This window comes from Ranitomeya variabilis, chromosome 4 (assembly GCF_051348905.1).
Source record: "Ranitomeya variabilis isolate aRanVar5 chromosome 4, aRanVar5.hap1, whole genome shotgun sequence".
Classification (NCBI taxonomy): domain Eukaryota; kingdom Metazoa; phylum Chordata; class Amphibia; order Anura; family Dendrobatidae; genus Ranitomeya; species Ranitomeya variabilis.
Genome location: NC_135235.1, coordinates 765,625,493 through 765,648,840, shown reverse-complemented (window position 1 = coordinate 765,648,840; position 23,348 = coordinate 765,625,493). Strand labels below are relative to the sequence as shown.

Genomic DNA, 23,348 nt, shown 5'->3' with positions numbered 1-23,348 from the left:
CTGTCAAAAATGTTTTGTTATAAATCCCAAAATCACAAAGGAAGCTCCACCACTCAACAGTATATCAGTGCCTGGAAAAGTATGGAGCTTAGTTGGGATTGATATGATTGGCCCTCTTCAGGAAACATCAAATGGCAACAAATATATAGTTGCTGCCACTGATCATTTCTCCAAATGGACTGAAGCAACAGCTGTCCCAGATAAGAGTGCCAAGTCAGTGGCAAATTTTTTGTACTCCGTTATCTGTCGCCTTGGCTGTATGGAGACTCTGATTAGCGACCAGGGACGAGAGTTTGTAAACTCGATCATTGACAACCTGATGGAACATTTTCAAACAGATCACCGTATTTCATCTGCATACCACCCACAAACAAATGGCCAGCGGGAACGTGATAATCGGACACTTAAAGAAGCTCTTAGTAAGCTTGTCAATGACCAAGGAAACAACTGGGATCAATTCATCCCTGGTGTTCTGTTTGCCTATCACACATCTGTGCATGCTTCAACCAAGGTTACTCCATTTGAGGTCATGTATGGACGGAAGGCCAAGCTTCCCATGGACCTTAATCCCTCAAAAGATGATACGGTGGATCCCATGCCCATTTCAGATCATGCCACCCCTGATGTGCTAAATACACTGTCAAGCATTCTTAAAAAGCTGCACTCAGACGTCAGTACCAACATCCACTCTGCTCAAGAACACCAGAAGTGTGCCTTTGATCGCCGACACAAAAGCAACAAAGAAATCACTGCTGGTACCATAGTTTATATCAAGAATCAGCGCCGTATTCAACGCATAGGTTCAAAGATGGAACCACGCTGGATTGGACCTTATTTAGTTGTGGAATCCTTGACCAAGGGACGAGTAAAACTTAAGAACAACAAAACTGGCAAGATATTAAGCAACACATACCACACCAGCAACCTAAAGATTTACCAGGATAAAGAGGCTTCTCCACCATCCGATGATGATTATTCCAGTGACTCTGCCACACAGAAAAATAAGCAAACTAAGGCTTTCAACCTACTACCAAGTTCAAGAAGGAAGTATCTTAGCACCACTCTTGGCCTTACGTTTAGTAAGGTTGTATACTGTGGATGCAGACGAGACCTTGAACAACCACGGCGTACATATAAAACCAAAGGTGATGGAAACTGCTTCTTCCGGGCCATCAGCTACATCTTGACAGGAACAGAGGACAACCATTCCCTTCTCAGAGATAAAGTCATCCACCATATGAAAACTGACTTGACAAAAAAACTACAGGACTACTTGAACCAAAATGTGAATGAATATGTGAACATCTCTGGAATCTCTCGTGATGGAGTCTGGGCAACTGATGCAGAGATCATGACCACGGCGAATCTGTTGAGTTGCGACATAATAATCTACACAAACGTCGGTGACTCCATGGATTGGTTGACATATCCTGCAAGCTTCAATCTGCAGTCAACAACTGAACATGCACTGTATCTTGAAAATAAGCACGATCATTTCAATGTTGTTATCAGTGTTTAGCTTTAAACGTTAATTTGGTAGCAAGGACATGCTAGACTAAATGTCATAATACACAGAATGACTGTTGGGCGATTTGTTGCCCCAGATAATTGCATTGCATGATAAGTGACTTATAGCTAATGAGAAATTATTGCCCCCCCTCCCACCGCTAGGTGGTGCTGGCTCTGCTTCTACAAGCTCCAACGGCACTAGCCAGGTGCCGCTCTCCTCTATGGCGCCTGGCTGTGACGTCGGCGCATGGAGAGGCAGCGCCACCTAGCGGCAGGAGGGGGACCCCGTCTACCAGGAGACGGGCAGCGGCGGTTAGCGAGGGGGGGTAATCGGGCAGCCCCCCTAAGGTAACTATAAAATGGGGGGGTATTTGTAATGCATATGCATTACAAATACCCCCCTTTACAACTACTTTTGCCATGGGCAAAAGTTTTGTATAGTGGGAGGTACTCTTTAAGAATTGTCAGTTTGGTTTCTCAATAAAATGTTGAAGCATTAAGTAATTCTTGTGTATATCACTCAATGCAAATGATTTCATTGGGGTATAATATGAGCTGAGAGGTATAAATTGGGCTAGGCAACTTTAACCCCAGATTAGTTACATAATCTGGCCTGGAGGGGTATAGTTTGGCCTAGGCTATTTTACACCCCGGGGTATAGTTTGGCCTAGGCCAGTTTATGCCCGGGTATACTCTGGCATAGACCAAATTATACCCGGGGTTAATCTGGGACAGGGTTACTTTGGCCTGTTACACCGAGGAACCCTTTTACTGGTTGCTATGGGATTTTACATGACCACTTTATCCTAGCAATGCCTTGTATATGCTTGGAAAAGGGGTTTATCTACCTTGGGGGCACCCTGCTTGCTATAGGGTTTTACATGGTGTAAGTACCTTAGATTGATCATTTGAAATCGCTTAGCAACCAGGAAAAGAGTTCCCCAGCCTCCATGCAATGCTGCGACAGTGCCCCCAAGGTAGATAAGCCCCTTTTCCAAGCGTATCCAAGGCGTTGCTAGGATAAAGTGGCCATGTAAAATCCCATAGCAACCAGTAAAAGGGTTCCCCGGCTTCCCCGCAGTGCTGTGAGGGTGCCCCCAAGGTAGATAAACCCCTTTTCCAACCGTATCCAGGGCGTTGCTAGGATAAAGTGGCCATGTAAAATCCCATAGCAACCAGTAAAAGGGATCCCCACCCACCCCGCAGTGCTGTGAGGGTGTCCTCCAAGGTAGATTAACCCCTTTTCCAAGCGTATACAAGGCGTTGCTAGGATAAATTGGTCATGTAAAATCCCATAGCAACCAGTAAAAGGGTTCCCCGGCTTCCCCGCAGTGCTGTGAGGGTGCCCCCAAGGTAGATAAACCCCTTTTCCAACCGTATCCAGGGCGTTGCTAGGATAAAGTGGCCATGTAAAATCCCATAGCAACCAGTAAAAGGGATCCCCACCCACCCCGCAGTGCTGTGAGGGTGTCCTCCAAGGTAGATTAACCCCTTTTCCAAGCGTATACAAGGCGTTGCTAGGATAAATTGGTCATGTAAAATCCCATAGCAACCAGTAAAAGGGTTCCCCGGCTTCCCCGCAGTGCTGTGAGGGTGCCCCCAAGGTAGATAAACCCCTTTTCCAACCGTATCCAGGGCGTTGCTAGGATAAAGTGGCCATGTAAAATCCCATAGCAACCAGTAAAAGGGATCCCCACCCACCCCGCAGTGCTGTGAGGGTGTCCTCCAAGGTAGATTAACCCCTTTTCCAAGCGTATACAAGGCGTTGCTAGGATAAATTGGTCATGTAAAATCCCATAGCAACCAGTAAAAGGGTTCCCCGGCTTCCCCGCAGTGCTGTGAGGGTGCCCCCCAAGGTAGATAAACCCCTTTTCCAACCGTATCCAGGGCGTTGCTAGGATAAAGTGGCCATGTAAAATCCCATAGCAACCAGTAAAAGGCTATAGTCTGGCCTGAGGGTATAGTGTGGCCTGTTATAGTTTGGCCTAGGCTGTTTTACATCCTTAGGTATAGTTTGGCCTAGGCCAAAATATACCCAGGGTTAAATGTAGCCTAGGCCACTTTAACCCTGGGGGGTATAATGTGGCCTGGAGGGGTATAGTTTGGCCTAGGCTATTTTACACCCCGGGGTATAGTTTGGCCTAGGCCATTTTATGCCTGGGTATAGTTTGGCCTAGGCCAGTTTATACCCCGGGGTATACTCTGGCCTAGGCCAAATTATACCCGGGGTTAATCTGGGACGGGGTTACTTTGGCCTGTTACACCGGGTCAACAAAGGGATCCATTAACCCTGGACGGGTTCTAGCAGCAAACAGGAACAGTTAAAGGAAAACTATTTACATTTTTCATTCAGCAATAGTACTTTTTCAAAACTCCTCACGAGGCGCCACCTGGCGGTTGAACCCCCGCAGTTCGGGTTCCAGGTTCACTCCTGCAGCCAGGTACACCCCATGAGTACAGGTCTGTTGCACAACCAAATCATGGGCGGTGATGAGAGTCTGCGTTCCCATTTCTCTCCGTTCTGGTACATCAGGGACACCAGTCACTCGAAGGGGCACCTCCTTAGCCACTACGATGGTTGTGGCGATCGGGCGGCAGACCGCAAGTTCTGTGGCCTGGCAGGTGGGGGCGACCAGGGTGGTTACAGGTGGGTCACACGGTGGCACCTTGGCTACAGGGGCTGGTTTCTCCCTCTTGTAGACGTTCAGAGCAAACCACCCCTTTTCCCCAAAATGCCGAGTGTAAGTAACACTGTCCCCTGGATAGAGGTCTCGATCGGGGTGACCCTCTCTAAGGTGCGACTCAACATCCCGTCGGTTGACAAAGACCTCCGCGTATAGCCCCGGTTCTTTAATGAAACCCCAACCTCCTTGGAGTTTAAAGGTGGTGACGATGCCCTGCCTGCGCGGGGCCTGGTGGGTGGTGGGGTCCTTACGGGCCCGGTCCTTGACCGCCAAATCTTTCTGATGGTAGGCCTCCCGTTTAGCCTTATGTATTTCCTCCTCCTCTTGCCACCGTTGCTCTAGCTGGATTTGGTATTCTTCCCAGCTTAGGGCCTGTACCATTTCTCCCTTCTGGGTCTCCACCCCGGGGAACCCCATAAGATTGGATCCAGGGTTCACCCAGCGGCATACCGTGCGCTCTGCGCTGACCTCACACGGCAAGGGAGTAGGGGTGATTGGGGCCCGCATGCGGTGTTCCATACCCGTGGCCTCTTCCCATGGTAGCAGGCGCTGGAGTCTACGGGCTCCCGGGAGAGGTGGTGCCGCTACGGGACCCACCAACACACCCTCGGCTGGTGGGGCAGGATCGGCGGACTCACCCACGGGTACGGATCTGCTTTCCGCGACAGGTCCCTCTGGTTCTTCCGGTGAGAACTCCGATGTCCGGGAATCCCCTGCCGACACCACCTGGTGCGGGGTCTGGACCCTCACATTCAGTTGGAGGAGCTGCTTATATAAGTCCTCCATCTCGGCTCTCAGGAATCTGGTATTGTCCACGGAGGACAGGCTGCGGGGCTCATCCGGGTAGTCAGGGAAGACTTCCACTTCAACCCCGCTGTCGGGTTCGGAGCTGCTGGCCATAGCGTCCTCCGCGTGGGTCGCTTCCTGGTCCTTTTCCCGCTCTCTCCTTCGTGAGCAGTTTCGTTTTCTCTGCCTCCGCCCCCCATTAAGGATTAGGAGGCGGATCTCTGCTGCTGACGGACACGTCCTCACCGTGCAGAAATATTTAGACTGGGCGGCCATTACTGTTCGCGCTCTCCAGCTTGTCTACGCCCACTCCACGCCCCTCTTCTCTTCCTGCGCTCTCCTCAGCGCTGCAATGGCGGCGGATTTTGGCGGCAACTGGCACAGCACACAGTCTTGCAATAAAGTACAGTCCAAGCACAATAAATCACAGTTCCAAGGCACACATGACCCGATTCTTCAGGCTTAAGTAGATCCTGTTCGTGACGCCAAGTTTGGAGCGCCCCCACACCACCGCAGGGCCGAGGGGTACCCGGAGCCGGGCCTCTAGTTCTCAGTCTCGGGGTTGTCACGGTGGCTAGACCCGGTCCGTGGCCCTGTCCGTCAGTGGGGGACGTCCGGTGTAATAGGTGGTAGTAATGGTAGCGATGTAGCGGTGCAGTTGTGGGGTGTAAGTCGCGGTAAATAACGAGGACACCAGGTTGCAGTCTCTTTACCTCTTTACTGGAGATCTCTGAGTCCTCAGTCCAGAATACGGTTCACCAGGCTGCGCAAGTCCGGCCGGTCCAATGGCACCTCCAGAGTTCTCCTCTCAGGTGGAAATCTGTGCCTTCCTTCTAGCGCTATGTGTTGTAGTCCTTCCCTGCTGTGCTCACGGAAAGTAACCCCACAACGGTTGTGTCTGTTTCTTAAGTTCCCTCACAACTCGATTTGATGTTCCTCTGTAATCCACCCCTCCCTGTATTCAGGTTGGAATGGCACCCGTTTGTCAGGTAGGCCTGGAGTTCTTCCGGGACCCTAGAGTCGCCCCTCTCCCGCAATTGCCCCCCAAGACTTCATAGGTGATATGTGGTAGACAGCCCGCCTGAGACCGACTGTCCTGCCGCTGTTTGGAGTATGGCTTGAAGCTGTATTCTAATCCACTCCCTCGGCGTTCCGGCCACCGGTAATGCGCCTCAGCAAGGTGCTGCCTCTTTCAACAAAACCCCTGCTGGTATTCTCCTTCTGCTTGATCTCGTTTCTCACTCAGCACAATCTGTCTCGCTTCTAGTCCTTTCTTGGGCACCGCCGCTATGCTGAGCAGGCACGGTCCCGTTACGTTCTTTCAATGCCAAGCCTCTGCCAGGATCCCACCCCTGGCAGAGACCCTACAGTCTCTCCCTTCACAACACCCCCTGCCACAGGGTGTTGCTCCGTTCAATCCCGTCAGCGTTCTCTCTCTAACTTCCTGCCTGACCCCCAGTTTACCCACTATGGTGGGGAGTGGCCTAATGAATAGCACCCTTAGCTCCCCCCCGGAGGCCCTGCTGTGAAACATATTGGTGTTTGTGATACCTGATTGGAGGAACTCCTTCGGTGCCATCGAACGTACCATGGCTCCCCTTAGTGGCGGAGCCACAGTACTGCAACGACCAGGACTCTGGGGCGCTGCATTAATATGTCTTGTTTATTTGTCAATGCATTTGTAATTTTAACAATAATTAATTGATATGAGCGTAATTATGATTCTCAAAAAAAAAAAAAAATCCTTTCCACCGTTGTCACACTAAGTCAGCCATATCTTGCCCATTCACAAATTCCAAACAGGATGGTGGTAATATTAATCCGATTGCAAATAATGGTAAATGAGGAGATGGTGGTGGTGCACGCAGCTTCATAGACTATCAGTGAGGTCACTGAAGCTGCGCCTTCTCACAGCCTCAACTGCGTTGAGCTATTGACCATGGCCAAATGGCAGTGAAATTATACTCTTCAAGTTCAGTATGTCTGAACAACATGATCACAAGGTGACCCACTCCCCTTACGGAACACAGTCAATCAGTGAGGGTCTTAGGTATTTGTTGTTAGACCACAATTACTGTATCTGACCAAATACATAATTTAATACATGGCATATTTAGGACACCCACAGTAAACACATTATAATGAGGTATTAGTTATTTGTTAGGGGTAGCAATGAGGCTTTGAGATGGCCATGTATCAGTTACCCACAATAAATGTAAGCTCGCAACCCACGTCAAGGGTCCTCATTGCCTTGCGAGTCCCTAACCAATTTAAAATTAAAGGAACCTTAAAATTTTACAAATAAAAAAGACACTCTTGGACAGAATACATATTTAAGTGTAGCATTAGTTGTGCTCCTCCATTTGCCATTGCACACTACCCTCAGGTGTTAGAAAAAAATCAGCAAAATATTCCTCACTATAAGGGCAGAGTAAGCTACTCGGGGAGCATGCTCTCTATCCTCTGGTAATGCCACATTAACCACTCTCCCATCATCAACATCATCCAAGGATGGTTCTTGTTATCGGCAGAAATTATGCAAAAGAACGGTTATCCTTTATGACTGCCTGGACATTTTAGGGATGCATTTGGATTTGTGTTTCAAAAGTATGCCATCTTGAAGTAAAGATTCCAAAAGCACACTCAACCAATCGACGGGCTTTCATCAGTCGAGTGTTAAAAATTCTTCTCCGGTTGTCCAAACCTCGATGTGAAAATGGTCTCAGAACATGCCTTGAGAGCGCAAAACCCTCATCAGCAACCATGATAAATGGTGCAGGTGGGCCTGACGCACCAGGAAGCACACATGGTTGTGGCAGATTTAAATTAGTGTCAGCAAGTCGCCGAGCTAATCTGGAAGGTCTAAAGATGCGAGCATTAAAGGCACTCCCATATGCCCCAATGTCAGCAACAACAAAACAGTAGTTGCTGTCAGCTACAGCCAGGAGCACAACGGAAAAATATTTTTTATAATTAAAATAACGAGAACCCGAGTTTGGCGGCTTTTTGACACGAATGTGTTTACCATCCAGGGCACCAATGCAGTTTGGGAACTCAGTGGCTTCCATGAAACCCTGGGAAATCCGCAGCCAGTCTTGTGTGTTTGGCTGAGACATGAGGCGGCTCTTTAGCTTGTCCCAATTCACATCACAGGTTGAGTGCACAATATGGTTGACGTGCCAAGGAGGAACTCAAAATGAAGTGAAGAATATGAGTGGCCAGTAGCCAGGAATCTGTTAAAAAAACCATAGTTTGGATGTCAAACAATCGCCATCAATTGTTGATTATGCTGCTAAATAAAAAAAGGTTAACATAGTGAAGGTAATACAGCAGAGATAAACATAAAATATGTTTGCTCAAATATAACCCACACCCATTAATGCACCACACAGGAGTCACTTAGAATGAACATTTCACAAAGTGTCCATGTTATGATTTTGGTTGTGGGCCCTACTATTTGTTTGCTAGTAAGAATACATATCCAAACTGTCTGTTAGGCCTGATTTCTATGTCAATGGTTAACCAAGACAGGTTTTTCAGTTACGATTATGGTCATTGTATAACCTAGTGAACTGGAGGATTACTCACTAGAGGTTGAAACACTTAACCCACTACGATGGTTTGCACGTTATTGGTCACAATATCATGTTTGGGCAAAAAATCTTACCTCAAGGTTACGAGCAAACGCTCCTCCGGAGAAACGCTGAGTCGCATGCAGGTGTCTTGTCTGAAAAGGTAAGGCCGCAAAACATGAACTAGGTTGTCAAAGCCAGGAATGGAAAGATGACAAAAAGCAACAAACTTCACCGGGTATCTGCGAAGTTCATTATACAATTTTGAAAAACCCATATGCCCCACGAAGCAACAGTAGAGGGTGAACCCATAGCCTCTTTTGCAGCTGTGGTTCCTCATTAAGCATATGGTGGCGAACCCCAAAGCGACGTGATACAAGCCATGCCAACCACAACAACGCCTCATTGTCTGTAGACATATTTGTGACACCTAAGGAGTCCTAACACACACCCCTAAGATGATATGTCATTGTCCAAAACTTTTTAGGAACTGTTTTAAAATATCATCACTAATGGATCACACCTTTGCAACTTCCAAGCCTTTAATTAATGCCTTAACCCCTCATATGGACCTCTAAACCTTTGTATGTGATACATATGCACACGGATAGCACACGGATGATAAACACGAACACATGGACAGCACACGGATGACACACGGATGATAAACACGAACACACGGACAGCACACGGATGACACACGGATGGCATACGTGCGCACACGGACAACTCCAGTATCGTTTTCTCCGGTAGCGAAATTATCTGGACTTGTGAGACTGACCTAAGTCAGTAAAACCATTTATCTCCAAGTAATTGGCTAAACAGGTCAGGTGTAAGAGGTAAAGGATAGGGAAGGTGAGCTGTGATTTTATTACTCTCTCTGAAGTCCGAGCATGGACGCCGCCCTCCATCCTATTACCAAACCCCACAGCGACTGGAGAGGGGTATGGCCATATATGACCCTTAGCCGGACACTGGAAGGGGTAAATAAGCGAGATTTCGGCATTTTAGCTCCTGTGTGGAGGCGATAGCACAATCATATGCCGCCATATACTAGACGTCCGGTAACCGGTGATAATCCCCTCATGTGTGGGGTCTATTTGTCTCCAGAGAAATCACACGTTACATTCCACACAGAACATTGTGTAGAAAAGGCGGCGCGAGGTGATTGTGCCAGTAGTGAGGGCGAATAATGGCGGGAATGTCACTGACTGAGGAGAAGTCTCCATGTAGCGTCTTCACTGCGGATCACGTGATCCTTGACTCCTCCCCCTGTGACCTCATCACAGGTCCTGTGCGCACAGAGCAGCCATATCTGTGGAGTGCGGCTCTGCAGGTGGAGGTATGTGGAGATTCCCCAGTACTGAGCGCAGCCGGGGACATTAACCCCTTCTGCACGGAGGAGACTCTTTATAAGAACCATAACGTTGTTGTTCTGTTTCCTGTAATAGATACATACGAGCCAACTATGGAGGACAGGAAGTGAGGAGCGGAGTGTTCTCCTAGTACAGGGCCCCTTTCTTGGCCCCACACAGTGTAATGCCCCCATTATGCCCTGTAAGCAGGGTTCTGCCCCACAACCAGCTGCCTCGGGCACTTTACCATGAGCTGGTACCTCAGATTCTTCCCCGCACCCCTTTCCTTTGCTTGGCGCCAAATCTGTTCTGCCTTTGGGGCTCCGGCCTTTATAATATCAGTAACTGCGCCATCAAGGTCTCCTGACCAGGTGCACCCTCTAGACTCTTCCCTCCGGAAACCCTCCCTCTTCCCATTGGTGTCACATGGTCCCGTCTGGACGGCAGATAGCAGTCTGTACAAATGCAGCACAGCCCTGAGGAGTCTTTTTTATGACTCTCCTTTTTACACCCCTTATGTAATATACAGGTCCTTCTCAAAAAATTAGCATATAGTGTTAAATTTCATTATTTACCATAATGTAATGATTACAATTAAACTTTCATATACTATAGATTCATTATCCACCAACTGAAATTTGTCAGGTCTTTTATTGTTTTAATACTGATGATTTTGGCATACAACTCCTGATAACCCAAAAAACCTGTCTCAATAAATTAGCATATTTTACCCGACCAATCAAATAAAAGTGTTTTTTAATACCAAACAAAAAAACCATCAAATAATAATGTTCAGTTATGCACTCAATACTTAGTCGGGAATCCTTTGGCAGAAATGACTGCTTCAATGCGGCGTGGCATGGAGGCAATCAGCCTGTGACACTGCTGAGATGTTATGGAGGCCCAGGATGCTTCAATAACGGCCTTAAGCTCATCCAGAGTGTTGGGTCTTGCGTCTCTCAACTTTCTCTTCACAATATCCCACAGATTCTCTATGGGGTTCAGGTCAGGAGAGTTGGCAGGCCAATTGAGCACAGTAATACCATGGTCAGTAAACCATTTACCAGTGGTTTTGGCACTGTGAGCAGGTGCCAGGTCGTGCTGAAAAATGAAATCTTCATCTCCATAAAGCATTTCAGCCGATGGAAGCATGAAGTGCTCCAAAATCTCCTGATAGCTAGCTGCATTGACCCTGCCCTTGATGAAACACAGTGGACCAACACCAGCAGCTGACATGGCACCCCACACCATCACTGACTGTGGGTACTTGACACTGGACTTCAGGCATTTTGGCATTTCCTTCTCCCCAGTCTTCCTCCAGACTCTGGCACCTTGATTTCCGAATGACATGCAAAATTTGCTTTCATCAGAAAAAAGTACTTGGGACCACTTAGCAACAGTCCAGTGCTGCTTCTCTGTAGCCCAGGTCAGGCGCTTCTGCCGCTGTTTACCTGGGGAATGCGGCACCTGTAGCCCATTTCCTGCACACGTCTGTGCACGGTGGCTCTGGATGTTTCCACACCAGACTCAGTCCACTGCTTCCTCAGGTTCCGGTCACCTCTTCTCGTTGTACAGCGTTTTCTGCCACATTATTTCCTTCCAACAGACTTACCATTGAGGTGCCTTGATACAGCACTCTGGGAACAGCCTATTTGTTGAGAAATTTCTTTCTGGGTCTTACCCTCTTGCTTGAGGGTGTCAATGATGGCCTTCTTGACATCTGTCAGGTCGCTAGTCTTACCCATGATGGGGGTTTTGAGTAATGAACCAGGCAGGGAGTTTTTAAAAGCCTCAGGTATCTTTTGCATGTGTTTAGAGTTAATTAGTTGATTCAGAAGATTAGGGTAATAGGTCATTTAGAGAACCTTTTCTTGATATGCTAATTTATTGAGACAGGTTTTTCGGGTTATCAGGAGTTGTATGCCAAAATCATCAGTATTAAAACAATAAAAGACCTGACAAATTTCAGTTGGTGGATAATGAATCTATAATATATGAAAGTTTAATTGTAATCATTACATTATGGTAAATAATGAAATTTAACACTATATGCTAATTTTTTGAGAAGGACCTGTATATGATGCCGCTCACAGTATAATGTTTCCACAGTACTGGCATCTCTCGTAAAAAAAGGTATTTTCACACGACCGCCATACCCCCCACACACAGTATAATGTTCTCATAGTACCGCCATACACCCACACACAGTATAATGTTCCTACAGTACCTCCATCCCACCACACACAGTATAATCTCGTACCTTTTAATGTTCCCACAGTACTGCCCAATACATGCACAATATAGTACCGTCCACCTCACTGACTACCTCCCACCAACGACAGTTAATTAATAAATACTCACTTAGCCTCATTCTTGGTGCAGATACTAATGAACCCAGGATCTATGAGATATTTACCATACGATAGTTGGATAGGCAGGAGTGTATCATCCATAAAGGTAGCCCACTTGGTTGCTATGATGCCTATGAATTGACAGGGCTCGGTGGAGTGTGGTTTTGGTCACCCTCTCCTTCCCATCATCACAATTTCAGCGATATCCACACTCCCATGACGATAATACCACTGAATAGATTAGTGAATCAGGGAGTGGAAAGCTCCTGATCCACCATTCAGCCTTCACTTCCGAGTCTGAGACTCCGTACACTGCAGGCACAATGACGTCACTACATCACACCTGTAGTACGGAGCCTCAGTACTCACACCGCACAGACCAGAGCAGCGCTCCTCAGGGACCGGGTTGGCTGAGTAGTGTGTGTGTTTTGTTTTTTTTTTCAAATATCAGGAATTGTGGGGGATTCATATTTACGGAAGAGCTGTTGGGACTTTCATGCTGAATACTGTATGTGGCTGGTAGGGGCCATTACACTGGGGTTGTGGTGGACTGTAAATGCCTCCGTATTGAGTGGTTTTTTTTATTTTGTGTAGCAGGTTGTGGTGGCCATAATTAGAGATGAGCGAATATGTTCTGAAAACGATCACCAAACATAAATTCGGCACGAATATGGTACATTCGGATTCATGATCGGTAACACGAGCATTTTTCTTAGCATCGGAAAAAGTCAGTAATATTTGGTAAAAGATATAATAGAAGCCGACAATACATGTGCCGTGTTTAGTAAAATCACAGCCACCAATGTGGGAGACTGAGGTTCAAATCCTGGCTCTGTGCTGTTGGACATCATGTATCAGTAGTGGTCCATAACACTATGGTTCCTACCACAATAAACATGAGAGTGTCACGAGCAAAGAGAGTCATGCCGGCTTGGACATCACCTGGATTAACAAGGTCCACGTCAGATGTCGAGGAACCAGGACAGTCTGAGCATAAATGGGCTACTGGACCAAACCATACAACAGCAAACCAAATGGGAGAGGATATATGAGGCGTATGAGGAAGCTCTGGATGGATACAAGACCTGCATGTCCACTAACTGAGAAACAACTATTCACCCAACTTTTCAATATCATAAAGAGAAAGCTATTATCACAACTTGAGATGGATCAACTGCACTGCAGATCCAGCCCACATAAACACCTGGAAGAACAACATGTGCAACCCCCTGAAGATCTTGATCCAACCCTGCAACTAGAGAGCACTGCAGCTGGTCTGAAACAGAAGATCTCAGATAAACTAAATACCATCAATACCAGAGATCTAATGCCAAGGCTCAGCAAAGAAACACCACCAGACAGTATGCTAGAGGATGCCAATAGATCAGCTCTTGCATCAATACCTACCACCATCAAAACTCAAACTAATAACGTGATCTATGCTATTGCCTCAGCAATCATGGAAATGCTTGGTTATATAACCAGCAAGAACAACAGAAGTGCGTGCTTACCTTGGAAAAGAAGACTGTAGACAAAGATCAAGGTGCCACGAAGGGAATCAGCCAACTATCAGAAATACAGAAGTGTGTAAAGATCAAGAATAAGACCAAGCTGGACAAGTACAAAGGCCTGACCTCAACTGAAGAGACTGCTAAACAAAGGCTCACAGCACACAGCAAAACTAGGGAGAGATACATTAGAGAAGCTGAGGCCAAGAAGATAAATGTTTGGAAAACTGTGATCACCAATCAAATCATATTGTACAAAAAGCAGGGTGTGATTAATTAATTAAACATTAACTTTTAATATCTTCATTTAAAATAGTATACCATAGAATAGTATTAATAAAAAAATACGTATAGGACTCACAATATATCACATTCAAAACGTAATGCCAATTAGACCACAATACCACAAACCTCAAACTGTTGAGGATCTTATGACAAAACAAAAAAAAATTCCCTTGATAATTGAAGAGAACTATATGGTTTCACATCAAATATCTTTCAGCCAACCACAAAACAAATCATATACATTCTCCATATAAGATGCTGAGTAGAATGCCATAATACCTTTCAAATGGTCTCTGAATGGTGTGAAATAAGAGGGACAGTCTCACCCTATTCTTTTCAAAGGTAAGACAATGGCCGTTTTATATCTGGTGCTATGTCAGGGGAGATAGCACATTCTCTTCCATACAAATACCCCATCGTTATATGTCACCGGTTCCCATAGAAACCCCAAATAAATAATATATGTTTCCCTACGCGTTTCGTTTTCTCATAGTCATCAGGGGAAGGTTCCTATATCCCTCCATTCATGTGGGAGATTTGTCCAAACACGGGGTGCTGCTGTGACGGTCTTACACATCTCTTACCGGCTGCTGTTAAATAGCTTGCCCGCTCATTTCTGTGTCTCATACTTAGGCGTCATTTCCTGTGCGTCCGCTGTGAGACGCACGGCTGAGCCGCACGCGTCATCTCCGGTGACACGTGCCTGATGTTTCCATGACAGCACATAAATAGCCATAAATATCATTCATGGCCGAAGCATCTCTGTCAGTTCTGTGACTACCGTAGTCCTGCTAATAGAAGTGCAGTACTAGACCATGAATTCTCGTATCCCAGGGCTACACTATAAACTGAAAATGTATTAACCCCTTCTAGTCATAGCATCGCTAGCTTGAGCATGCCCAACTCTTCTATTGCTGGGGAACATTTTATATATATAAATGAGATTCTACCTAAACCTCCTTATAGGAAGGAGAATGTTTCGTCTCGGGCATGTGCTTGGTCCATCCAAAAGGAGAGAAAAAATACGTTATATATTATTCATCTATTGATCTTAACTTTTCTATAATGGACCACCAATAGACTTCCCTTTTTGGAAGGTGATTCTCGGGAAATCGCCCACCATCTCTCCAATGTCCTCATCCATATGTAGTATAGGCCAATGTTTTTGTAAAATTGACCGAATTTTTTGTGCCCCATTATTGTATGTAGTGACATATCTACAAACAGATCTCTCTTCGTCTTTTGGAGTTGGTACCAACAAGTTGTTTCTATCCATCCTAGCGACCTCATTATACGCCTTTCTCAGAATGCCGTCAGGATATCCTCTGGCCTGGAATCACTTACGTAAGTCATCTGCTTGTATTTTATATTCCTCAATAGAGAAGCAGTTCCGTCTGACTCTCAAATATTGGCCTTTTGGAATGCCCTTCTTCAGGGATACCGGATGATGGCTGTCCCACCTGAGAAGGGCATTCGTAGAAGTCAGTTTTCTATATGTCTTCGTGCACAGATGTCCATCCGACCTTTTTTGTAGATGTAAATCTAAAAAGGGGAGTTCCTCCTTATGATGTTCAAAGGTAAAGAACAATCCCAATGGATTCTCATTTAGTTTAGACACAAAGGTGGTTAAACTTGCCACATCCCCATTCCATATCAGTAGCACGTCGTCGATATAACGTGACCAAAAAGATATCTTGGACTGTTCTTCCACATATGAATCCCCAAAGATTATAGTCTCCTCCCACCAGCCCAGGAGCAAATTTGCATAAGCTGGCATACTACATATGGATGAGGACATTGGAGAGATGGTGGGTGATTTCCAGAGAATCACCTTCCAAAAAGGGAAGTCTATTGGTGACAGGCTCACACATAGTCAATACTCTCCACCTGTAAAGGAAACATGGCTCCCTAACAGACCAAAAGGATGCCATAAATGTAGTGGTTGTGTGGCATGCCCGGTGATCTCAGTAGGATCAAAATTTACAAGTGAAATCACAGAAAAAGAGTACCAGATACACCATTTTATAAATTGTAAATCAAAGGGAGTAATCTATAGGGTGGTATGCCCTTGTTGCCTTGAATACATAGGTAAAACGATACGTGAGTTTAGGAGAAGAGTGGGGGAACATTTGAGGGACATTGCCCTCAAAAGAGATACACCGCTGGCCAGACATGTTAATAAGGAACACAATGGAGAAAATCGTAACCTAAAATTCATGGGGATTGATAAAGTCAATGCACCTAGGAGAGGGGGAAATTGGGATCAACTAATACTACAATGTGAGACTAAGTGGATCTACCGCCTCAAGACGCAGACACCAAGAGGCTTGAACAAGATCTTGACATATAGTTGTTTCCTATAGGGACCCCCTGGCTAGCCATATGCTAGGATGCATAGAAAGAACTTATGGACTCGATTACTACGGGCACTAACTCTATACTTCCTTCTCACTGCTTTTGTACATTAGGGATATTCAGGGCCAACAATAGGGATAGCCACCGAGGAATGGGGGCGCCTTCTCTTTCGTACTTTCTATCCTAACGTGCCAACCTCCATTGTTAGGTAGGTCATCAGAATTAGGAGATGGATAGAGGAAGGCGTGGGCCCGTACATTTTACTATCACTCAACTGTTTTTTCTGGGCACTTACTAAGGGTATATTTAGGGAAATCGATTTTCACCTTCCTAACATCTCTCCTGTGTCCTCAAAAATATATATATTTTTTAGTATTTTTAAAAAAATGTTGTAACATTTTTTCTGTACATTTGTTCCAGGATTGCGAGTCCGCCATTATAGAAAAGTTAAGATCAATAGATGAATAATATATAACGTATTTTTTCTCTCCTTTTGGATGGACCAAGCACATGCCCGAGACGAAACATTCTCCTTCCTATAAGGAGGTTTAGGTAGAATCTCATTTATATATATAAAATGTTCCCCAGCAATAGAAGAGTTGTGCACGCTCAAGCTAGCGATGCTATGACTAGAAGGGGTTAATACATTTTCAGTTTATAGTGTAGCCCTGGGATACGAGAATTCATGGTCTAGTACTGCACTTCTATTAGCAGGACTACGGTAGTCACAGAACTGACAGAGATGCTTTGGCCATGAATGATATTTACGGCTCATTTATGTGCTGTCATGGAAACATCAGGCACGCGTCACCAGAGATGACGCGTGCGGCTCAGCCGTGCGTCTCACAGCGGACGCACAGGAAATGACGCCTAAGTATGAGACACAAAAATGAGCGTGCAGGCTATTTAACAGCAGCCGGTAAGAGACGTGTAAGACCGTCACAGCAGCACCCCGTGTTTGGACAAATCTCCCACATGAATGGAGGGATATAGGAACCTTCCCCTGATGACTATGAGAAAACGAAACGCGTAGGGAAGCATATATTATTTATTTGGGGTTTCTATGGGAACCGGTGACATATAACGATGGGGTATTTGTATGGATGAGAATGTGCCATCTCCCCAGACATAGCACCAGATATAAAACGGCCATTGTCTTACCTTTGAAAAGAATAGGGTGAGACTGTCCCTCTTTTTTTCACACTATTCAGAGACCATTTGAAAGGTATTATTGCATTCTACTCAGCATCTTATATGGAGAATGTATATGATTTGTTTTGTGGTTTGCTGAAAGATTTTTGATGTGAAATCATATAGTTCTCTTCAATTATCAAGGGAATTTTTTTTTGTTTAGTCATAAGATCCTCAACAGTTTGAGGTTTGTGGTATTGTGGTCTAATTGGCATTCCGTTTTGAATGTGATATATTGTGAGTCCTATATGTATTTTTTTATTAATACCATTCTATGGTATACTATTTTAAACGAATATATTAAACGTTAATTTTTAATTAATTAATCACACCCTGCTTTTTGTACAAGAAGATAAATGCCCTGTCCTCCAAAGAACGTTCCAGAGTGTAAAAAACCCCAACACCAGTGAAATATGGCTGCAATATCGGAGAATGAAACACAGCAACCACTTAGACCAAGAACCTGTCACCATTACAGAAGCAGACATCCAAGAGTGGGTCAAGAACATGAAGAGCTGGACAGCACATGGCCCAGACATGATCCTTACCTACTGGCTATAGAAATTCACAGCGGTACATGAACGCATGGTAAAGCAGATGAACCAAATGCTAGAAGCAGGCCACCACCCGTCTTGGCTAATACAAGGAAGAAAAGTGCTGATCATGAAGGATCCTCACAAATGAACAGTTCCATCCAAATACCGCCCATTAACCTGCCTTACAAAAACATGGAAACTTCTGTCTGGCATCATAGCCACCAAGCTACAGAACCATATGAACCAGTACATGAATCTAGCTCAGAAAGGCATTGGGACTGACCCCAGAGGCTCTAAGCACCAGCTCCTAGTAGATAGAGTAGTCGCTCAAGACCCAAGATCCAGACAGACCAATCTCAGCACAGCCTGGATTGACTACAAGAAAGCCTATGACTCAATGCCACACACATGGATCTGTGAATGCTTGGTTCTGTACAATGTCAACAGGAAACTAAGAACCTTCCTTAGAAAATCACTGGGGCTATGGAGAACAGCATTGGAAGTCAACTCAAGACAATTAGCACAAGTGACCACCAAATGCGGCATATAACAAGGTGGTGCACTGTCCCCATTGCTGTTCTGCATAGGCTTGTGCAGCGCCCCAGAGTCCTGGTCGTTGCAGTACTGTGGTTCCGCCACTATGGGGAGCTATAGTACGTCTGATGGCACTGAAGGAGTTCATCTGGACAGGTATCACAGACACCAATACATTTCACAGCCGGGCCACCAGGGGGAGCTAAGGGTTCTATTCACTAGGCCACTCCCCACCATTGTGGGTAAACTGGGGGTCAGGCAGGAAGTTAGATCAGAAAGCTGACTGGGTTGGAACCAGGCAACACCTTGTGGCAGAGGGTGTTGTGGGAGAAGATTCGGTAGGGTCCCTGTCAGGGGTGGGATCCTGACAGAGGCTTGGCAACTTGAGCGAACGTAACGGGTCCATGCCTGCTCAGTATAGCGGCGGTACCCAAGGAGGGATTGGAAGCGAGATAGATTGTGCTGAGTGAGAAACGAGATCAAAGCAACAAGGAGAATACCAGTAGGGGTCGTGCTGTAAGACTGAGGCAACATCCTACTGAGGCGCACAACCGGCGGCCGGAACGCCGAGGGAGTATTACAATATTCAGCTTCAAGCAATACTCTAAACCAACGGCAGGACAGTCAGTCTAAGGCGGGCTGTCTCACCTAAATCACCTATGCAGTCTTGGGGGGCAACCTGTGGAGAGGGGCGACTCTAGGGTCCCGGAAGAGCTCCGAGCCTACCCGTCATACGGGTGCCGTCCTAACCGTAACATCAGGGAGGGACGGAGGATTAGCAGAACATCATCTAATCGAGTTGTGAGGGAACTTAAGAAACGGACACAACAGTTGTGGGGACTTTCCGTAAGCACAGCAGGGAAGGACCACAACACATAGCGCTAGCAGGATGCGCAGATTTCCACCTGTTAAGAGAACTCTGGAGGTGCCATTGGACCGGCCGGACTTGCGCAGCCTGGTTATCCGGATTTTGGACTGAGGACCCAGAGATCTTCAGTAAAGAGGTAAAGAGACTGCAACCTGGTGTCCTCGTTATTTACTGCACCGCACCACTACGGCATCACCACCACCATCACCTATCCACATCTATTATTGTACGCCCCTCAGCAGGGTCACGGACCGGGTCTAGCCACCGTGACAACCCCAGAGCAGAGACTCAGAGGCCCGGTACCGGGTAGCCCTCGGCCCTGCGGCAGTGGGGGCGCTACAACTTGGCGTCACGAACAGGATCTACTTAAGCCTGAAGAATCAGGTCATGTGTGCCTTGGAACTGTGATTAATTGTGCTTGGACTGTGCTTTATTGAGAGGATTGTGTATTGCCATTTGCCGCCAGAAGTTCCCGCCAAAAACCGCCGCCATTGCTACACCAAAGGAGAAGGAGGGTGTGCCATGGGAGGAGACTACCAAAGTGGCGCCAGAAGCGGCGACCGCCCCCTGCGCCTCTTGCTGCAAAGCGAAGACCTGCCTCCAAGCAGGGGACCACCCCTTGATTTGCAACGGCGGGAAGCGGGTGACGGAGAAGCTCGACCCCAGAGAAATGGCGGAGCCAGGTGCATGCATTGCCACCGACTATCAGACAGCGATGATGAACAGCAAGTGCCTGAAAGAGGAAGGAGCAATCCCGACTTACCCTCAACCACCGCAGCAGGAGAATCTGAACTCCTCGGAGCCGGCGACAGGGGAGCTGAACCCACCTATCCCGACATCGGAGCCAGCCGAGGAGGAGCCATGGGGAGCGGAGTCGCATCCGGAGGCCGCAGAGGAAGAGCCGCGGTCCGGGCTGCAGCCGATTCCAGTGTCCTCGTCAACGGACCGGATCGACATCGGTGGAATCACATCGGGTGCAGGTATGGAAGACGCCCCTGCTCCCCCGCTCGATCCCGCTCCCGCGACCGGCCCTCACCCCAGTAAAAGCCGTCTCCTCTCAGCAGAGCTAGTGGTGTTACCCCCCGACGCAATGGGGAAGCTGGTACCACCGCTGCCAACCAGGATGGGAGAACCCATAGACGTGGGCCCAGAAGGGGTGATTCTCCAGTGGGACACCCCCCGGATTGGGCCAGATGGAGCTCGGGAGGAAGGGTTCACCCTTGCTGTGCTTACCTGGGAACAATACAAACAGTGCTTGATCCTACATTGGAAAAGGCAAAAAGAGGCAGAGCTGACTGACCCACCGAGAGTACAACAATCACCTCGTGCATGTGGTAATAAGGACGTGGTAAAGCGGGGAACTGTATTGGCCTTCCACCCGAAGAGGGGATGGGGCTCCATACAGGAACCGGGGCTACCAACTGACGTCTTCGTTACTAGTTGCAATGTGAAGACTCCCTGCTGCAGCCGAGATGGTGATCCATTGCAAAAGGGGGATCAGGTGACTTACACCTGTCATCGGAATGCATACGGGTGGTATGCCCGGAACGTTCGCCGCTGTGAACTTGGGAGAGTGTCATCTGTTACTTCAACCATGATGGAACCAGACGTGACAGATCTTACCAATATTGCCACCGTACGTCTCATTGCAGCGACTGAGCTGGCGGCTAGAGTCCGCCTTCAGGTTCAGGCATCAGGTGGTCTGACTGCACCCGGGAAATTCACCAGCAACACTGGTGTGGCATCAGCCGTTGATCCAGGATTGAAGCCTGCACAGTCGGAAGGTGTTCACTTCCGACTGATGTCTTGTGATTTACTAGGAGAATAAACCTCGATACCATGAGAATGTAAATAGTTACTGTTCTACTGTTTTTGCTGCCAGACCCGTCAAGGGTTAACTCTTAAGGGGATCCCTCTGTTGACCCGGGATCCCTATTGTTTTGTTTGCTTTTTCCAAGTTTTGCACAAGTTTTCAGAACTGCCGCAATCATGAACAGTGCATGATACAAACTTTTTGTAAATAGTTTGCACCTTCTTAAAGGTGCTCCCTACTGGTTTTACTTAAGGAAGGACTCTTTGTGAAGTTACCGCACCGGAGTCTTTGCTGAGTACGGACTGGTAGCTTGAGAAGATATGCTACCTCATGGAGACTTGGTCACCTTTTAAAGAGGACGTTCACCTGTTGCACTTAAAGGGTGATATTGCTTTAAGACAGAAAGTAATAATGTCTTGACAAAAGAAAATGATGAAGATGCTTATATGAAGAAGTTATGTGTATTTAACAAGTTAATTGTGAGAAATGTTTAATAATGATGATAGAAACATGGGGACAGGCAGTGAACCCGTACGGGGTTAGTTAGTGAGTCCTCTTAGGAGCCGTATAGAGATGGCTCATTGATCCAAAACTGAAAGGAATGTTATGTTCTATACTGTGTATAGTAGTTGAAAAGGCAGTAGGCCCGGGCTGAACGGGGCGGTCCTGTAACAGAAAGGAGAGGCAGAAGGTCTGGTGCCGTTAGGACAGGCGGTCCTGCAGATTTAAAGTAGGAGAATGAAAAAGTTAAATTGCCTTATAATGTGATTATAAGAAGGTCTTTAGTGGATTCAGAGTGTACGTCCTTAAAGGCAAAGTTAAACTATTGTTTGAACCTTTGTACTAAGTAGAATACCCGGTTGGGTAAGAAAAGTTACTTATAGCATGTTGCTATGATATTTAACCATGTTTGTAACGTTCAAGTGTCCTCACCTCCCATAAAGGGAAGCTCTGTTCAAGTATACTTATTGTTATTGCACAAAATTGTATGTCTTTTTGCTAACCTGTATTGTTGTTTTCTTCCCAGTCCCGGAGTACTGGATTTAACCGGGGGGAGTGCAGCGCCCCAGAGTCCTGGTCGTTGCAGTACTGTGGTTCCGCCACTATGGGGAGCTATAGTACGTCTGATGGCACTGAAGGAGTTCATCTGGACAGGTATCACAGACACCAATACATTTCACAGCCGGGCCACCAGGGGGAGCTAAGGGTTCTATTCACTAGGCCACTCCCCACCATTGTGGGTAAACTGGGGGTCAGGCAGGAAGTTAGATCAGAAAGCTGACTGGGTTGGAACCAGGCAACACCTTGTGGCAGAGGGTGTTGTGGGAGAAGATTCGGTAGGGTCCCTGTCAGGGGTGGGATCCTGACAGAGGCTTGGCAACTTGAGCGAACGTAACGGGTCCGTGCCTGCTCAGTATAGCGGCGGTACCCAAGGAGGGATTGGAAGCGAGATAGATTGTGCTGAGTGAGAAACGAGATCAAAGCAACAAGGAGAATACCAGTAGGAGTCGTGCTGTAAGACCGAGGCAACATCCTACTGAGGCGCACAACCGGCGGCCGGAACGCCGAGGGAGTATTACAATATTCAGCTTCAAGCAATACTCTAAACCAACGGCAGGACAGTCAGTCTAAGGCGGGCTGTCTCACCTAAATCACCTATGCAGTCTTGGGGGGCAACCTGTGGAGAGGGGCGACTCTAGGGTCCCGGAAGAGCTCCGAGCCTACCCGTCATACGGGTGCCGTCCTAACCGTAACATCAGGGAGGGACGGAGGATTAGCAGAACATCATCTAATCGAGTTGTGAGGGAACTTAAGAAACGGACACAACAGTTGTGGGGACTTTCCGTAAGCACAGCAGGGAAGGACCACAACACATAGCGCTAGCAGGAAGGCGCAGATTTCCACCTGTTAAGAGAACTCTGGAGGTGCCATTGGACCGGCCGGACTTGCGCAGCCTGGTTATCCGGATTTCGGACTGAGGACCCAGAGATCTTCAGTAAA

At 47.0% G+C, this 23,348-nt stretch overlaps 1 protein-coding gene across 1 annotated transcript in view; it reads left to right on the top strand.

Moving 5' to 3' along the window:
- Positions 1-9,855: 9,855 nt before the first annotated feature.
- Positions 9,856-23,348, top strand: part of LOC143768289 (gastrula zinc finger protein XlCGF66.1-like) — a 36,045-nt gene continuing 22,552 nt past the window's right edge. The window contains exon 1 of the mRNA XM_077256983.1: positions 9,856-9,893. The gene's annotated coding sequence lies outside the window, so the exon portion shown is untranslated. The remainder of the gene's footprint in view (positions 9,894-23,348) is intronic.